This window comes from Lycium barbarum, chromosome 11, assembly GCF_019175385.1.
Source record: "Lycium barbarum isolate Lr01 chromosome 11, ASM1917538v2, whole genome shotgun sequence".
Lineage (NCBI taxonomy): Eukaryota > Viridiplantae > Streptophyta > Magnoliopsida > Solanales > Solanaceae > Lycium > Lycium barbarum.
Window position 1 is genome coordinate 36,335,970 of NC_083347.1, and position 6,000 is coordinate 36,341,969.

Genomic DNA, 6,000 nt, shown 5'->3' on the forward strand with positions numbered 1-6,000 from the left:
GAAGTATTTGAAACCGGAAGCGGTTAGGGTTCATTTATATAGTCGTGGGGCTTATGTTTTAGTTTGAATTTCATAATGGACTTATGTTTTATGCTTTATGGACTTATGTTAAAACTATGTAGAACTAGTTAATGGTACTTTTGGTTGGACATTTAAATATTTTTGAACTTTGAAGGTCTATTTAGATCGTATTTAATGTGTTTAGATAGTGTTTGATGTGTTTGATTGTTACTTAGGGTGATTTTATGTGTTGTAGCTCTTTTAGAATTGATTTGGAGCATTTTAATGCTAGTTTTGAGCAGCTTTTGGTACTGTTTTTTGAGCAGGTGTGGCTGCAGAAAATGCAGCAATTGCATGCAGGAAATTTTCCAGAAAACCAATGCAGTCCGTCGGTTTTCTGGAAATTAATTTTGGAAATTTTCCAGAAAACCGACTCAGTCCGTCGGTTTTCTGAAAATTAATTCTTAAAATTTTCAAGAAAATCGACGCACAGTGTCTGTTTTTTCATAAAATTTATATTTTTTTATTAGATAAAAAATCAGAAATTAAAAAAACCGACTCAGTCCGTCGGTTTTTTTTTAATTTATTTAAATTATTGGATAAAACCTGACGGACCACGTAAGCGACACAGTCCGTCGCAAAAAACCGACGCGGTCCGTCGGTTTTCAAAAAGCGAGGCTATGTAAACCGACAGACCGTAAAGGGTCGGTTTCCCGTCGGTTTTATTGAAAAAACCGATGCGGTCCGTCGATTTTGTTTCGTCGGTTTTTAGCAGTTTTTTAGTAGTGTATGTTCCTGTATTGTGACTTGAGGGTTAAAAAGACTTGGAACTAGCCATGTTGGCTGTGAGTAAGATCAGTTTTGATAGGAATACGTAGAATTCTCATATGGAGCAAGGGTTCATTTCTGGCAAGAGTAAGTCATAGTTTCGGGCCTGCAGTGTGTGTTCATGTGTTTCTAAGGAATTGCGGTGCGAGTAATGGCTTTAGAAGATGTGGAAGAAAGAGTTAGTGGAATCAAAGTATTTTATCGGTTCAGAATGGGCTATGGTTTGTGGCCATGTTTCAAATGATTGCGAGGGTTTGGGAAAGTGTTTGTAGGGCCTGTTGATCGCGTCCAAAGTTGCAGTCTTATCAATCAGAGAATTCGAGCAATTTCAGGATCAGATGTGAAGGAAATTTGAATACGGAGATACGAGTGTTGGATCTTGAGCTAAGTTTAAAGAGTTGTGCCTGATTAAGTGAGTGCGCAGTTTCTTCTAAAGGTTACACCCATGTGGAGTGTCATCTGATTTGGGGAGAAAGGGCAAGTGAGCCCGAGGTGTATTGGCCTGTTTGAGACTATCAGCAGTATTGATCCTGTGTTTTATAAGTTAGTTTTCATCAGGCCGGTCAGATGTTCATCCGATCTTCCATATTTTTATGTTGAGGAAGTACCATTCTAATAGTTCCTATATCATTCGTTGGGATTCAATCTTGTTCGATGAGAATCTTCCCTATAAGGAAAAGTCCGACATGCGTAGCCGATACCCTTAGTTATTGCCGATTCAGGTACATTCTCGTCCTCTTTTCCTTGTCGCTCGAGGACGAGCAATTATTTATTTAGTATCTGATGTAATGACTCGTTTGGTCGTTATTGCATTTTCAACCCTTTTCATCTGTTTTTGAGCTTTATTAGCTCATATATTGACCCGCGGGGGCCGTTGGCATGCTTCCCGAGGTCATCGGAGTTGATTTGGGCAAGTTTTGGGGAAATTTTGACTTAAAGCAAAAAATGGTTGACTCAAGTTGACTTTTGGATAAACGGACTTTTTTCAGGAATCCGTCTATTTCGAGAGGTCCGGATGATCTTTCAGAACTTGTGTGCATATTCGGTTCGGTTCCCAATGCACTCGGGTGAATTTTGGGACTTGGGTTGGGGAGTTAGTTTTGAGGTATAGGGGGTATACTCGATCAATGGGACCCCGATGGGAATTCCAAAGCTATGAGTACGTTCGTAGCGTGTCTTTATGTCTACATATCTGGTTTGTGGGCAGATGGTCTCGGGTGATAGTCGGGATTTCGGGCTAAATTGTGAAACCTGGTTTCGGGATTCTGGTGTCTGGTGTTCGCTATGGCGACACCAGAACCGCTATAGCGGCACCGCTGCTGCGGCCCTATAGGACTATAAATAGCAATCCTCGAACTACTATCAGCCACGAGGCGTACAGGTCGATCCCACCTGGAAAAAGAATAAAGCAAGTGCAGGTCAGTACAAACAACAAGTACTGGTGGGTATCATAGGCCGACTAAGATTAGCTAACATATATCAAGGCAATAAAGTAAGATACACAGGCAAATCAATAAGCTATAAGTCAACACGAGCCAATAATCAAGTACAAGTAATCACTTATGTTATAGCATCTAAACCCAACTGTGTCAAGTCTCAGTACATTCAATCTGAATCCATATCTCACAAATACATCACAATAATATCACAATAGAATCCATGGTACAATGCAATGCAATAATGTATAAAGTGTGAATGCAATGCATATGCACCGTACACATGTACTCCAATGATGGAACATCACATCTCGGCAGCACAATCTATAGGGGACCCGCGAAGTCCATGTACCCTCATGATTCCGGCAAAGACCTTAGCAATCGCTACCAGCACTCACACCTCGATTCCGGCATAAACATCGGACATCGGTCCTCATGTCACTCTCATCCAACTGAGCCCAACTCATAACAATTTTTCCTTGTATATCATCAATGTATATACAGTATATCATAAAGGATGAGAATGCGTGTAATTTATGAGTTCAATGTCAATAATCAAGTCAATATCAACAGTACCACACATAGGCACACTAACAATACCAGTAAAAAGGCTACACAATAAGCCGTAATAGAATCACAATCCTCGTCTCAAAACAACAACAAGTAAGGTGCTACAATATCATCATCAAGATATATCACTAATCACCAATATCTACTATTTCTACATGGCATCGAGCCACCAGCAATAGAACAATATAAGTCGCAACACAACAGGGTGGCTAGCCCAAAATCACACAACAGGGCCTAACCTAAGGAAATATCCAACCCAACTTCATACCGGAAGGTTTACATGCATTCTCCGACAATATAGTCTAAATATAAGCTTCGCTAATCAAAGTCTCACCATAGGGTAAACCGTAACCTACCTCGAAAGCCGAACAACAAAGTCTCCAACAATCACACCTTATTCTTTCCTTTCCTTCGAGCCTCAAGATAATGAAAGTCTAAGCATATTTGAATCATGAAATTAGAATCAAGAAAAACATCAATCAAACCCTACTTTAATTCAAAACCCCAATTCCCAACCTATGAAATGAGGTTTATGAACTAGAAAGGGGAAATTAGGAATCTAAAGGTTTCAACATGAAATTATGCTCTAGGTGATCAATTCCCATCAATTACAATCTAGGAGAACCAACAATTTACATAAATTCGGGTTCTAGGCAAAAATCCCAAATTTGGGTATAAACCCTAACTTCTAATCCCGTAACTTAGCCACTAATTTCGAAGAATCAAGCAATCATAGGTTCTAGTCATCAATTCCATGCTTAAATAAGCTAACCCAATCAATAAATCAAGATTTAGAAGCCTAGAGTGAATAACTCATGGAACCCTCTTTTAATCATCAAACCCTTAAGGAACTATCATGATAATGAAATCCTAATGTGATTAAGGACAATGAAATAGCAAAGAGAAAAGAAGAACTTACCACCAAAAGTTTCTCCCAAAAATCACCTTGAAAAGCTGTCAATTACTACAAAGTCGAAATAATAAAGAATGAGTGACTTAGGGCTTTTAATACTCATTTAATGAAATAATCTGCCCGATACCGCTTCTATGACAACGGGACCTCTGCGGCGGTCCTGCCTCAACAGCCACTCAGACCGTCACGACGATCAGCCAACAAATTGCACTTAGCCGTTGTTGCAGCAAGTCTACCGCTATAGCGGTGCCACTGCTGCGATAATGGTGCCGCTATAGCAGGTACCAGAACCAGAATTTCCAAAATCACAATCTCAACCCGAAATCCTGACTATCACCCGAGGCCATCTGCTCACATACCATATTTGTAGACATACATAAAAGCATTCCACGAACGCTCTTGTCGCCTCAAAATTCCCATCAGAGGTCTCGTTGACCGAGTCAACCCCTAATACCTTAAACCTAACTCCCCAACCTAAGTCCCAAAATGCGCCCGAGTCTATTGAAAATCGAACCAGATATGTACAGAAGTTTTAAAAGACCATCTTGACCTCTTGAAAGTGACGAATTCCCGAAAAAGGTCCGTTTACCCAAAATTCAACTTGAGTCAACTCTTTTCGCTTAAAGCCCAAATTTCCCAAAAAGTTGCTCGAATCATATATTAATACCTCAAAAAATGTGTCAACGATCCCTTCGGGTCAAAAGTGAGCTAACAAGCTCGGGAGAAAGTCAAAAAGTGCTGAAAAGACTATAATGACCAAGCGGGTCGTTATATCAGATACCAATTAAACCATCACTGGTCCTCGAGTGATGAAGGGAAAGGAACGGGGAAGTACCTGAATCAGCAAACAACTGAGGATATCGGCTACGCATGTCTGAATCAGTCTCCCAAGTGGCCTCCTCCATAGGACGATACTCCATTGCACCTTCACAGAAGCAAGCTCCTTAGACCTCAACTTTCGAACCTGCCTATCCAATATCGCAATAGGTTCCTCCTCATAAGTCAAATTCTCATCAAGTAATATCGAATCCCAACAAACAATATAGGTACCATTGACATGGTACTTCTTTAGCAGAGACATGGAAAACAGGATGAACTCCCGCCAAGCCTGGCGGCAAAGCCAACTCATAGCCAACATCACCCACACGGTCAACAATCTGAAATGGCCTAATAGACCTCGGACTCAACTTGCCTCTCTTCCCAAACCTCATAACACCCTTCATGGGTGAAATCATCAATAGAACCTGATCACTAACGGCAAACTCTAAATCTCGGACCTTCCGATCCATATACATCTTCTGTTGACTCTGAGCGGCCAAAAGCTTGGCCTGAATGAACCTCACCTTCTCAAAAGACTCTCTCAATAGATCTGTACCCCAAGGTTGAACCTCAAATGCATTAAACCAACCAACCGAAGATCCACATCTCCTACCATACAAAGCCTCAAAAGGCATCATGTCGATACTCGAGTGATAACTGTTGTTATATGCAAACTCTGCCAATGCAAGAACTGATCCAAATGACCACCAAAGTCTATAACGCAAGCTCTCAACATATCATCGCGCACCTGAATGGTCCGCTCGGACTGCCCATCAGTCTAGGGGTGGAAAGCTGTACTAAGATTCACTTGGGTACCTAACACATCATGAAAAACTCTCCAAAAATGGGAAGTGAAGATAGTACCCCGATCAGATATGATAGAAATAGGAACCCCATGTAATCTCATAATATACCGAATGTACAATTTGGCTAACTTCTCTGCAGTATAGGAAATATGAACTGGAATGAAATGAGCGGACTTAGTCAACCGATTAAATATCACCCAAATCGAATCAAACTTACCCAGGGTCTTCGGAAGACCCACAACGAAATCCATGGCAATCCTCTTCCACTTCCACTCGGGAATGGGCATTCTCTGAAGCACTCCACCAGACGCTGGTGCTCATACTTAACTTGCTGAAAATTTCCACACTTAACCATAAAATCGGCTATATCCCTCTTCATACGACGCCATCAATAGTGCTCCCTCAAATCATGATACATCTTAGTTTCCCCCGGAAGAATGGAATATCGAGAGCTATAGGCCTCAGTCAAGATCAATGAATCAAGTCACCAACACGAGGAACTCACATGCGCCCCTTAACCCTCAAAGTACCCTCAGAATCAATCATGCACTCACCCCTCAGAACCCTATCTCGAATCTTGCTCAACTGAGCATCCTAAACTGATGAGTCCTGATCTGATCTAATAAGG